The sequence below is a fragment of the Danio rerio genome, chromosome 12 (assembly GCF_052040795.2).
Source record: "Danio rerio strain M-AB ecotype USA chromosome 12, GRCz13ab, whole genome shotgun sequence".
NCBI lineage: Eukaryota > Metazoa > Chordata > Actinopteri > Cypriniformes > Danionidae > Danio > Danio rerio.
This window is the reverse complement of record NC_141032.1, coordinates 20,001,280-20,014,603: the sequence shown is the minus strand read 5'-3', so window position 1 is coordinate 20,014,603 and position 13,324 is coordinate 20,001,280. Positions and strand designations below refer to the sequence as shown.

General features: G+C 33.4%; 1 protein-coding gene and 1 long non-coding RNA gene across 2 annotated transcripts in view; one reads left to right on the top strand and one right to left on the bottom strand.

Moving 5' to 3' along the window:
- Window positions 1-13,324, top strand: part of ccz1 (CCZ1 vacuolar protein trafficking and biogenesis associated) — a 171,492-nt gene that overhangs the window by 82,901 nt on the left and 75,267 nt on the right. The gene's annotated exons all lie outside the window — the stretch shown is intronic.
- On the bottom strand, window positions 3,490-8,636 carry LOC147841362 (uncharacterized). The gene is made up of 2 exons (XR_015504014.1): window positions 5,941-8,636; window positions 3,490-5,377 (listed from the first exon to the last, which is right to left on the bottom strand). It is a non-coding gene; the product is annotated as an uncharacterized LOC147841362 (long non-coding RNA).

Here is a 13,324-nt window from a genome sequence, read left to right as displayed (position 1 = left end):
TAAATTGATTGGGATTTTGATTCTAGTTTTAACATCAGGGAATAAAAAAGACACTTGTGTTTATATCACTCCTGTATGACTGTGTACACAGTATACTTACTGACATTTCTATCCAAACAACTTTCAAAAGTTGATTTTGCATAATAGGTGCATGATAGGTAAATAAAGCTAAAACCGGATTAACTTACATAATATAACAATACCTGTTGTAATGTTTTTTTAGATTATAATTTTTACAGTGTTCATTCAGGTTTTAATGTTATTCCTGCAGTACTCTACTGCTACTGCCTTTTGTTTTGAAATTTAATCCAGCACAATCCAAAAATATAATCAGGTTCCATTAAATGTAAACTTGTACACTGCTCTTATAAAGACAGTCTTATCATGCAGAACATACATATGGAATTATATCAAACATCTTTCAATTAAATGTTTAAAATCTTAGTGTCAACACACAGTTTCCTCATGTCAACATGCACAACAGCCAATGTAAATTATTTAAAGTATTTAAGACGGTTTGTTGGAATATATGTATTCACACATTCATCCAAAAAGGATGTTGTAATGGTATTCAGACATTATATCACATATTATAAAATTGCCATTTTAACTGGGTCAACATAATCATGTTGTAAAGCTAAAGTATAGTCAGGCTATTATGAGGGTGTATTGTCACGCACAATGTGCAATAATGAATGCACATGCACATGAGGCTGGTAGATGGTTAATTCATTTACCCTTTGATGTGGGGGTAGGGGGTGTTTATGGGTTGGAAATCAAAAGTTCCTTTCTCAAAATAGTTGTCAACAATAATACTCTGATCAATAAAATGTTTTAGAATTATATGAAAAATAAGAACACGTAGTACCCTGTGATGAATGTCCATGACTGGAAATTTTGGAAAATCGTTATATTTTTGTGTGTATGCTGTTAAACAGTTATTGGCACGTCATAACAAGCATATAAACACAGAAGCATAGAAATGATTTGTCAGTATTTTTGTAGTGCCATTGCATATTAAAAAGCAATCTACTCTTCTTAGAATGCTTGTAAAAAGCAAAGTAAATGTAAAGCCTCCAAAGTGAATGTAAATGTAAAGCCTACATAGGCTTCCAAAGTGCAGTGACAATAAATTACTACTTGTTGTTGAGTTAAAATGTCTTGTAAGTGAACTCATTCTGCCAACAAAATTAATTTGATGATATCTATCTATGTGTATATATAAATTCAGAATTATTAGCCCCCCTGTTTATTTTCCCCCCTAATTTCTGTCTAAGAGAGCAGATTGTTTTCAACACATTTCTAAACATAATAGTTTTAATAACTCATCCCTAATAACTGATTTATTTTATCTTTGTCATGATGACAGTAAATAATATTTTACTTCATAATTTTCAAGACAATTCTATACAGCTTAAATTGACATTTAAAGGCTTAACTAGGTTAATTGGGTTAACTAGGCAGCTTAGGGTAATTAGGCAAGTTATTGTATAAGGATGGTTTGTTCTGTAGACTATTGAAGAAAAAAATAGCTCAAAGGGGCTAGTAATTTTGTCCCTAAAATGTTTTTTAGACAATTTAAAACTGCTTTTATTCTAGCCGAAATAAAAAATAAGACTTTCTCAAGAAGAAAAAATATTATCAGACATACTGTTATTTATTTATTTATTTATCGATATGTTAAACATAATTTAGAAAATATTTTAAAAAGATAAAAAAAATCAAAAGGGGGCTAATAATATTAATATTTCTAACTTTAACTATATATATATATATATATATATATATATATATATATATATATATATATATATATATATATATATATATATTCTTAACCTATTTGTGCCCAAATTTTTCTAAATGGTTTCATGCATGTAGCCTTGTGTCCTATATGAACATATTTATTATTATTTTGTATTTATTTTCTTCAGGTTTTTGATACTTTTTCTAGAAAATCATCAGAAATAGTCAAACAAGTTAGTAAGTGATGCTGCTCAAGCTGTTTATTGAATGATCCCAAGAGCTGAGATTTTGAGAGATTTAATGAGTTTCCTATGGCGATGTCCACATGTTATTTTTGTAAACAATAAAACTATATATTTATTAAGAGATTTGTTTTGTTTGGATGACTCTAGAGACCCTCATGATTATGTTGGTATATATTTGTGAACAAAAAGTAATTTGCCTTTATTTGGAAAGGTTTGCCTCCATTTTGCATTGTTGGGAAGTTTAAAAGCCTTACGTGACAGGAATTCAATTCATTTACTATTTTCTTTCTTTTATTTGGTTTTTTGCTTTTATATCATTGAGAAATTAAACATGGATGACATGTAGAAAATTACTTATTAAAGAAAAATGGCAACTCTGAACTTGGTCGGCTTAAATGGGTTAAAAAAGAACCTTTAATAAGAACCGTTTAGCTTATAAAAAATTATATAAACAGTGAAACCCATTTTAAACTGCAAAAATATGTAATGTAATGACTTTCCACTGATTCAAATTGTAATTAAAAGGAACAGACTTTAAAAGGGCAAAGCAGGTCAACCCTGTCTAATCCAGCAGCTGTAAAGGACGCCTCAGAGCTTCAATAGGCATGAATATGTTCAGTAGGTGTCTCCACCTGCTTTGCAGAGCGGCTTGTTTTATTGTTGATGTGGACGGTGTCAAAACAGGAAATCATGTCTTCAGCTGCTCGCTGTAGTGTCTGTGCATTACTTGACAGCAGTAAATATTTGTATAGCAACACAAGACCTTCTGCTAAAGGAAACCTGTAAAACCGCTTCATAATCTAATGCTGAAATCACACTTTTGAAATCAAGCAATCACATAAAATTCTGCTGGTTTTCCTGATAGTGGTGCATATGCAGAAAATAATATTGATATGTAATGGTTTCAGCGTTGTCTTAAATTTAACATCAGATTTGATAGACATCTGTGGATGTAAGGCGGAGCATCACGAATACTGTTCTCCAGCTGAGAGCTCCAGCTTAAATGCTTATTATTTTAGGTGTGAGGCTATTAATGGTGTAAAATGACTTGGTGAAAGGAAATAATACCTTCAGTTAAATCAGTCATTTAGGTTATAGTTAACTAAAAACAAAACCAGGCACGAAATATATTTTTTAAACTGACATTATCAATAATAATGTTTCATGCAAATGTTTATTCAACTTAGTCAAGTAAATGTGTACACTACCTGACAAAAGTCTTGTCGCCTATTCAAGTTTTAGAAACAACAAATAATAACTTCTAGTTGATCATTTGGTATCAGAAGTGGCTTATACAAGTTATTATTTGTTGCTCTTACAACTGGGATTGATGACAAGACTTCTGTCAGGTAGTGTATGTGTGTGTGTTGCCTTAAACAAATCAATACAACACTTAATTTAGAAACAATGAGTTAAAATATGATATATTTTACAACATTTTTATCTTTACTGACAATTATTTCAGCACAAAAGTGAAATAAATCGACGGATTCAAGCATTTTGATAAAACTGCTGTTTTATTGATTTGGTAACAATGTGTAACCACATAAAAAGACCAATATTCAGTTTAACATGTCCAAAAAATACACTTCTGGTTAAGTGTCCACACTGAGTTGCTTTGGAAATGTTGATTTAAAGTCTCGTCCTATATTATAACAGAAAGTTGGCTATCATGAAAAACAGGGAAAGTTCTGAATCGTCAGGTAAACATTTTTGACGGATGGCTGAACATCCATGCAATCACGTGAAATGCATCAATTATTTTCTCTTGCCCTCTCACTGCAGTGCCTGAATAAATATTGGTGCCAAGCATCAGCGAATGCGCAATAGGAAACATTTCCCAGCCGTTGTCACTAGGCAACCTTGAAACGGATGACTCAGAGAGCTGACTCAATAGGCACTGTGACGAAGTCAGTCAAGACACACACACACACACAATCTGTATGCATAGAGGAAATCTCTCAGCCGAGGTGGAGAACTAATCCCTGCTTCTTTAGCCACTGGTTCAACATCTCTGTGTTCAGCAGGTGTGTGTGTGTGGATGTCTTCTGACAGTCTCCACCCAGCTTTCTCCACACCCTGTAAATAAATATAAACACACACACACACACACACACACACACACATAAGCTAATACACATCTTTTGAAACAACTTTAAATTCCAAACATTATTAGCATTTTAATTAAAAGGCCATTTAGTGCTTGTTTTTAAATAAACAATCACATAGAAACTTCAGTATTATAGATTTGAAACGTACAGTATCTAATGATTGTTAAAAAGTATGTCCCAATTATATGTGTGTACTAAGCATGACTGGAATTTGGATGTTCTAAGGTATCAGCTGCTTCACTGCCCTTCAGAAAATTTGTCCTGTGGCCTCATGGGATAGTACATTTCCCTTTCATTAGTGGTGTAAAGTAAAAAATTACAAATACTCAAATTACTGTAATTGAGTAGCTTTTCTCAGGAATTGTAATTTACCGTTTTAAAAATGTGTACTTTTACTTTCCCTTAAGTATATTTTTAGTGCTGTAACAATACTTTTACTCCACTACTTTCCTTCAGCTCCTTTTCCATCACTACTTTATTTCTTTCTTGTCTATGGGGATTGGCTAAAGTAGAAAAATCAGTCCTGTCCAAACAGATCACACAAAAAAAGTAAATCGCATAATACCGAAACTAAAGACATGGGTACTTTGTAAATGCAGAAACATTCTGGCAGCATTAAAAATGTCCAAGAAGATGTTCAAAATCTTCACACGCAATGACCCAGAGACTTTTTCTAGACTGCATGTCACTGATTAGAAAATGAAGGATGTTGACTGTATGATGATTAAAATGATCAAACAGCCTCAAACAATCGCTAAATGGAACACATGAAGAAGGGAAGGAAGGACTGAATGTAGGAAGGACCAAAGTAATGAAGGAAGGAAAGACCAAATGAATGAAGTAAGGGTTCAAGGAAGTGCTGAAGAGACTAAGAAAGGAATGAATGAACAAATGAATAAACAAAGCACCAAATAAAGGAAGAAACAAAAATATGAGGGAACAAACGAATGAATGAGTGAACGAATTAAGGTAGGAACGAAGGAAGGAACAAATGAATGAAGGATTCAAGGAAGGACTGAACAAACTAAGGAAGAAAGAAACGAATGAATGAACAAAGGACCAAATAAAGAAAGAAACAAGGATATGAATAAACAAACAAATGAATGAGAGAACGAATGAAGGGAGGAACAAATGAACGAGGGAAGAAGTTAAGAAAGGACTAAACGAACTATGGAAGGGATAAACAAACGAATTTTGGAATAAACAAAAGACCTAATGAAGGAAGGAACTTACATATGAAGGAACAAATGAATGAGGGAAGGATTCAAGGAAGGACTGAACAAATTAAGGAAGAAAGAAACGAATGAATGAATGAACAAAGGACCTAATGAAGAAAGGAACAAAAATCAAAACAAGTGAATGAGAAAACAAATGAAGGGAGGAACAAAGGAATGAACAAATGAAAAAAGAAGGATTCAAGGAAGGACTAAACTTACTAAAGAAGGAACAAACGAATGAATTAATGAACAAAGGACCATGTGAAGGAAGGAACAAACATATGAACAAACAAACAAATGGATAAGCGAATGAATAAAGGGAGCAATGAAGGAAGAAACAATTGAATGAAGGATTCAAGAACAAAAGACATAAAGAAATGAACGAATGAGCGAACAAATGAAGGGAGGAACAAAGGAATGACCAAATGAATGAAGGAAGGATTCAAGAAAGAACTGAACAAACTAAGAGAGGAAGGAACAAACGAATAAATGAATAACAGAGAACCTAATGAAGAAAGAAACAAAAATATGAATGAACAAACAAATGCAAAATCAAACAAATGAATAGAGGAATGAAGGAAGGAACAAATGAATGAAGGGAAAATTCAAGGAAGGACTGACCAAACTAAGGAAGGAAAGAACAAACGAATGAGGAACAAAGGACCTAATAAAGGAAGGAACAAAGAATAAATGAACGAATGGAAGGTTGGAAGGAACAAACAAATATAGGAAGATCACTAAATGCACTACAGAATGTTCCGTTTACACATCCATGCACAAAACGCATCACCTTTTCACAATGTAATACTCAGTACTTTTAAAAGGGCTACTTTTTACTCATACTTTGAGTAATATTTACAACAGATACTTTTTTCTCTACTTGCACTACATTTGGGGCAAGTAATTGTACTTTTACTTGAGTATAATTTTTCAGTACTCTTTCCACCACTGATGCACACTTCAAAATTTCACCAGAAGTGGTAGGTCATTCAGCTACTCATTTATGAATCCAATAAATTCAGACTCTAGAGCATAGGTGTTAAACTCAACTCCTGGAGGGCTGCAGTCCTGCAGAGTTTAATTCCTGCCCTGCTTCAATGCTCCCGTAGGTATCAAACACTCAATTAGTTTGATCAGATCTGTTTAATTAGAGGTGGGACTAAACTGTGCAGTACTGTTACCCTCTAGGAATTGAGTTTGAGACTTGAGTTCTAGACCAGAGATGCCCAAAGAAGTGCAAACTGACCAAAGTTGGTCCCTTGTAACCTTTGATGTGGCCGACTACTCAATCTGAGAAGACAGTGAGAAGGATGTAGAGAGATGGGGCGAATGCATTTAAAAGAGATCATCGTTTCTAATTTGATGTAATCTTTTTGTTTGTTTGTTTGTTTTATTTCTGAACTACACTAAAAGCAAACTGAAATAAAATGTTTTAAATAAATGTTGTGAATAAATCAGATTTTCAAAAATGTAAATAATGTCACTCGATGGACAGAGAACTATGCAGAAGACATCGGTGAGCAAATCAAGGAAAAATGGTGTAATTCCATTCTGTCATAAATTAGATTAGATTAGAAAATAAATGCTGTATTAGTTAATATAAAGCAATGTTTTCTAGTTTTTTTTTTATATTATTAACTAAATTGGGAAATTACCAACGGCAACTATAGCTACCTTTATCCCACTAGCCTCAATCAAGTTTGGTTTTTGGCCCTTTATAAGAAAACGTTTGTTTACCCCTAATATAGAGGGTCACTAACAATACTTTTAAGTAGCAAATTTTAAATAATACTTATTTTAAACAATATTTTAGGCCCTCACCCTTGAAGTTTTCCCTTGATTCAGACAAACTACTTAGGTCATATACTGTTCCTTGCTGACTATATATTATGTAAGTTGCCAAGATAAAGTCTGCAAGTATACATTTGACTGACACTTTATCCTATGAGGCCACACGTGCAAGTTTATGAGTGTGAGAGAAAAGACGCAACTGACTCTGGTAGGTCATGTCATAATGACAATGTAGCAGATGCAGTAAACTCAAATTTCATTCATACTACACACAAATTCATACTAAATAGAACATTTATTTAATAACGGTCAAGTAAAATCTAATCCTGTTTTACTTGAAGATTATTATGAAGAATCAAAGTGTTGGTGACAGTGCTGACTTTCTGAAAAATCTAAAAGCCAGTGAAGAACTTTTGTTGGGTTTTTGTCAAGCGAACAAGGATAGCAAACACATATTAAAAGCCTATTAACAAAGAATTTAGTTAGTTAGTTAGTTTGTTTGTTAAACCATATTAAATACTAATTTACACTGGGTTTTCTACACAAACAAGTGGTTGTACATTACCATAATCATTTTTTGTACGAATTCTTTTGAGAAATTGTCCGAAAATAACACACACACACACACTTGGAGTTTTTTCCCAACATTTTATCAATTTACAATTGAAATGCTGTTAAACAAGATTATAAAACACTACTTTTTTTTACCGTCTTTAAATCCTGTAAAAAATAACATATCCTTCACTCTTAATCAATAATGAAGATAATACAGTAAATGCCTTGTATTGGGGTTGAAATAAGGCTGAGTGTGGCTTCCTCTGCTGGACGTTATTGAGAATACAACATCAGCTTGAACAATCTGACACCCTGTGGCCAATCATGGACACAACCCCGTATGAACAATACTACTATGCTTCTAACTGACTCACTATTGACTGTTTTCCTGTGTGTTTTTGATATATTTAAATTCCAGAAAGTGCTATTGCAGAAGTGCAGTGTTATATAAAGTATTCTCTTTTAGGCAATTTTTTCCAGATGTACAGTTGACGCCAGATTTATTAACCCCTGAATTATAAGCCCCCCTGTTTATTTTTCCCCAAATTTCTACACATCAACACATTTCAGCACATAATAGTTTTAATAACTCATTCCTAATAATTGATTAATTTGATCTTTGCCATGACAGTAAATTATATTTGACGAGATATTTTTCAAGACACTTCTATACAGCTTAAAGTGACATTTAAAGGCTCAACTAGGTTAATTGGGTTAACTAGTCAGGTTAGGGTAATTAGGCAAGTTATTGTATAATGATAGTTTGTTCTGTAGACTATGAAAAAATATATAGCTTAAAATGGCAAATAATTAAATAAAACAAGTAAAACAAGTTTCTCCAGAAGAAACAATATCATCAGACATACTGTGAAAATTTCCTTTCTCTGTTAAACATCATTTGGGAAATATTTAAAAAAGAAAAGAAAATTTAAAGGGTGTTTAATAATTCTGATATTATCTGTGACTAAAACTATGTTTCTGGATCCATAAAATTATGTCAGAAAAAAAATGCCCAAATATCCACGTTTACCACAAAGATTATTTTAATCATGAATTGGAAAACAACATTAAAAAATATATATTTTATTTTCTGTGAACCATAATAATAATAATAATAATAATAATAATAATAATAATTATTATTATTATTATTATTATTATTATTATACATTTTATTTGTAATGCGCTGAACAAAATACCAACAATAGCAGAAACAGCACAACAATAAAAAATATGTAATAAAACAATAAGAATATGAACCATAAGAACAAAGAAGAAAGAAAATAAACATCATAATAACTATGCACATAGTATTGAAAAGCAAAAAATAAGATAAAACTGGTTTGGATATTTATTATTTATGCTTTATTATACAGTACAGTGAAACATCAATGTACACATTAATAATACTGACACAGAAGTAGAATTGTAAAGATTAGTGTGTCCTGCTTGTTCAGTAAGCTATCACTGATTACAATAACATTTGATCAGAACATAATTCTATGTAATATAAAACCAAAAACAGAACTCTCTGAAATGACATGACAGAGCACATTTATGCACAATTAAACAACAACAGACAATTTACAACAACAACAAACTAAGACAAATATCAAACTACTGATCTAAATAATAATTAAATAAATTCTAATTATAATATACTGTATATAATTAGATATAATGGAAATTTTCATTCATTCATTCATTTCCTTTTCGGCTTAGTCCCTTTATTAATCCCTTTATTAATCTGGGAACACCACAGCGGAAGGAACCGCCAACTTATACAGCATATGTTTTATGCAACGGATGCAATGGAATACACTCATTCACACACATACACCACAAACAATTTAGCTTAACCAATTTACCTTTACTGCATGTCTTTGGACTTGTGGGGGAAACTGGTGCACCCTGGGGAAACCAACGCCAGCAACCAGCAACCTTCTAGCTGTAAGGCGATTGTGCACCCACTGTGCCACTGTGCAGCTCCTATTATACACATTTAGACATACATATAGACATTTGCTGGTCGTTTTATTAGACACACCTAGCTAGTACCTGTTTGGACCACCTTTAGCCTTTGTGGCATCAATTTACCAAGGTAAACTGAGAACAGAAGAGAATCCTCTGTTCCAGCACATCCCAAAGACATCCAAAAATACATTTCTATTGTGTTCAGCACTATTTGCAGTGTATTTCTGCATTTGCATGTTGTGGTTGTTTAATTTTTATTTTTTATATGTTAGCTTTTCTTAAGCACGCTTGAGCTCTCATCCACCGTAGTATCCTGCATGTTCAGTCAATACAATTTTCCTCGCAGAACAAAATTGCCTGATATGTCACACATTTACAGTTCTACAATCGAAAAATAGTGAAAAATAACACTAAAACTGATTAACTCATAATCATAGGCTTTCTTTAAGTGCTTCAACACTTGTCTTTTTTAAGTGGTGCTATGCAGAACGAGCAGAGTGTTTAGATGTTTTACTCACTCTCATTGTTTTTATTATTTTATGAATGGGTTATTAATACACTGGCAAAAGCTAAATTGAACACCCTTTATAGCAGTGGTAAGGAACCTATGGCTCTCGAGCCACATGTGGCTGTTTGACCAAAAATACGTGGCTCTCCAGCTGTCTTCTTTCAATATTATTTTACAGTTTAAAAAATTATAACCATCACTGAAATCAGTTTCTTATCGAAAATACACATACAATTTCCTTTTTAATTAAAACTTTATACAGCACAATGAATAGGAACTCAGTTAACAATAAAAGGATGTTTTGACCAATGTGCGTTTGTAACAATGTGGACTTGGATTGTGACACCAATTAAGGGCAAACAGCTTGCTTTCCTTATGGTAACTTTAATTCAAACAACATTCATGAGTGATGAAGGCCAAAAAATATATATATAAATAGTTCTTTCTTCATTCATGGACTTGCTTAACATATAATGCTTTATTTTTGAGTTGTGCATGGCCATAATTTAAGGTTTTGTTTATTATTTATATATAATAAAGAAATAAGTTGTAATATATATTTTTTTTAGTAATTTATAGTAATACAGTAGCAAATGCATTTTTAGAAAGGCATTTTGAGATATACTGTACATCCAAATGGCTCTTCAAAAAAGTCAAAAAGCCTTTTGTGAGAGCCCTGATCTTTAGTGGGGCTTTATTATTTGGGACAAAAGATTGACAAGCACATTATATTCAGGAATTGTTCTATATTTTATTGTTGTTTTTTATAGTGACCTAACGTCACTGTAAGACCATAAGGTCTTGTATACACAAACATGAGCATTTTAAAAAATGTGGTTTACTTTTTTCAGAAACTCTTGTTACATTGTGGTTGTGTGGCCACTAAAGTGAGTTTTTGCCTCATGACGTCAATATTCTTTCTTATTGGCCCACAGAGCTTTATACTTAAGCCGTGGTCATACTAGATTTTGAGCATGCAAATATCTGTTGTACAAATGTTACAAAAAGGAGCAGGCCCTATAACTATGTGGACACCTATTCCTTGTACATATCAGGGGCGGACTGGGACCAAAAATCAGCCCTGGCACTGAAGCCACATTACCACATCGACACAGCCCGATACACAGACACACACATTTACTACTTACAATGGTGTACAGATGGTAAAATAATATAAGCACTACCATATTTAATAGATATTTAAACATCTAATGTATGTGACAAAAACAACTCATTTATAACAAATTTATACATGCAATCATTTCATTCATTCATTTTCTTGTCGGCTTAGTCCCTTTATTAATCTGGGATCGCCACAGCGGAATGAACCGCCAACTTAACCAGCATATGTTTTACACAGCAGATGCCCTCTAAGCTGCAACCTACTGGGAAACCCCTACACACACACACACACACACACACACACATTCATCTACATGCACTACGAACAATTAAGTCTACCTAATTCAACTATAGCACATGTGCTTGGACTTGTCAGAGAAACCAGGAGGAAACCCACGAGAACATGCAAACTCCACACAGAAACACCAACTAACTCAGCCGAAGCTTAAAAAAACGACCTTCTTGCGCCCCTGCGCTGTGCCCTTTCGACACTATTTCAGTTAATTTTATGCATTTGGCAGCGTCTGATTTTAAATACTTTTTTTTTTTTTTGCTTTCTCTGAGCTTTTCGGCACCACTTTTTCTTTTTTATGGTCCATCTCTGACAATTAGCTTGTGTTGCACTTACTGTTTATTTGACATTCTTGCCAGATTTTGATTATATCTGCGTAACCTCTAATTGGGTCAGCCCATCTAGAAACCAGCCGATCATTGTCCATTGGGCCAATGCTTAACATTTAATATTATTATTACTAGTATCATCATCATCATCATTATCATCATCATCATCATCATCATCATAATACTCATATCTTGAAAGAGATAAAAGCTGCCTACATGTAAAACAATACATATAACAAAAAAAAATAATTAAAAAAATAGCTGACCGGCCCACATTTAAAGAATGGTCCAGCCCTTCTGGCTTTTGCCAGAATTGCCAGATGGTCAGTCCGCCCCTGGTACATATCGCTGTCAATTTTACATTGCCCTGTTTTTTTTTTTTTCAGTTGTTTTTGCACTGTCTGTATTTTGTACTGTCTGGAGCCAGCACCTAAGCTTTTCACTTATGATAGCACTCGCGCTGCTGATGATGTGACAATAAAAGTGATTTGATTTGATTTGATGATAAAACAAGATATTGAAGTTTGAACTGGAATGCATCAATGTGCGAAAATTGTTACATAAGCTTGCGTTTCCAGCATGGAGTATAAAAGTCAATGGGCCAAAAAGTGCAGCGTCAGCTGCAGCTTATTGCTGGGTTTACACCAAACATGGAGCACCAATCTTGGTGAACTCTGACCTGCAAATTATCATCACGTGATTGCATGAGATCAATAGAAAATCAAAGCGTGACCAAAAAACGCTTTAAAAAATTATCACACTCTAGTGTAATAGGACCTTTACTCATAGAGTCACAGGATGTTTATTACCTCATGCCCATTCTGTGCCGTTTGTGCCAAATGATAGTAATTTACCTATGGTTCCGCTTTTGCATTGACTTTGTACCTAACTTGCTTTCGCATTTGGTGTGAATAAAGCATAAAGTATTAATCACTGCCTGTTGATTCGGCATTGCCCTTGACAGTGCATCACATTGTGTTTTTTTCAAGATGGATAGAGATGTTTTTTGGAAGGGGTGGTCCAGAGTGTATTTTTAAGGCTTGGTTGTGTTTGTAAAGCAAAGCAATTTGTGCCCATGCTTCATTTGTAGAAAATCAGGTTCTTTTTTCATATATTTTACTTTAATTATATACAGCTACTCAGCTTACGTGAAAACTTTATATTTTCTAGTTCCTTTGAAAGACCTGCTCTAAAGAGGCTCTGATTGATCAGCAAACATAATGTGCTGTGATTTGTGGATTGGCTCCCTGTCACCAGGAAAAGCGTCACACCCCTAAAATCATGCACTTTTGTGCTGAGTAAACAGTCAGTCAGAGTAGCTGTCAGCCGTATCAGTTCGGGCCTAAATCAGGCAGAAAATGAAGTGCACACAGCTAAACCTCAGACCTACTCTCTAAAATAAAATCTGACAAATGTCTTTCATATATATTTGGG